This window comes from Penaeus monodon, chromosome 22 (genome assembly GCF_015228065.2).
Source record: "Penaeus monodon isolate SGIC_2016 chromosome 22, NSTDA_Pmon_1, whole genome shotgun sequence".
NCBI classification, from domain to species: Eukaryota; Metazoa; Arthropoda; class Malacostraca; order Decapoda; family Penaeidae; genus Penaeus; species Penaeus monodon.
The window spans coordinates 10,336,647-10,337,509 of NC_051407.1; the positions used below are offsets into that span (position 1 = coordinate 10,336,647).

At 27.9% G+C, this 863-nt stretch overlaps 1 protein-coding gene across 1 annotated transcript in view; it reads left to right on the forward strand.

The window, feature by feature from the left end:
• Nucleotides 1-254, forward strand: part of LOC119586931 (solute carrier organic anion transporter family member 74D-like) — a gene marked incomplete in the record, with an annotated part of 13,371 nt that extends 13,117 nt beyond the window's left edge. The window contains 1 exon segment of the mRNA XM_037935663.1: nucleotides 1-254.
• Nucleotides 255-863: the final 609 nt, after the last annotated feature.

Here is an 863-nt window from a genome sequence, read left to right on the forward strand (position 1 = left end):
AAGATTGTATCAATATATACTGACTCACTTATATACATTTTATACATTTATTATGGATGTAAATTCAAGCACACATGATTGCTCAATTATTTAGTACAATTGAGTTCTGTGCTCATTATATTGCAGTACTTATTATTCATTAATATGTAGTCAATTTATTAAGAAGAGTTTAATATGTTATCATTCCATAATAATGTTGAATTCTAATGTTTCTCTAGATGTTGTTGATTCATTTTGCACATTTTTAATAAAATTTTTGAAAAGAGAATCAGTTTGTGTTTAATTACACAAGCACCCCCCCCCCTGAAAAAATAACAGCAAAAATTTAATAATTGTTTTTATAAATTATTTTAATATAAAAGTTTTCATGCCATTTTTGTGCTTACTAGTTATTGTTTTCCTATTAAGGGTTGATACTATTTTCAAGTGATCTACACTATGCAGCCGCTAGAGATCACTATTTAGCAAACTTGCTAAATAAATTAGAAATTAAACAATTACTGGCTTAAACATTTTAAAAACACATGACTGACAATCATCCAATATGCTGCTGCTGAAACACTAACCCTGTTAAGTTATTGAATATCAAGTTACTTATCTTCCAGCAATGCCACTTGTATACCAGGACACAAAAAGACATATATTTTCACTTCACTCTTTTATTCATTCAACTCATTTGGTTAAGACACCTGTGTTAACACTGCTATTTATCTTTTATATATGGTACAGTGTTCACATCATTCAAATGAAACTGTACATTATGACAGCATTGTCATTTATAAGTAGTTAATGCAGGTTTCCTTCTAGAATGACTAAAATTACACGTATAATTATACTTTTTTTTTGTCTTTTTTTAACTTGGG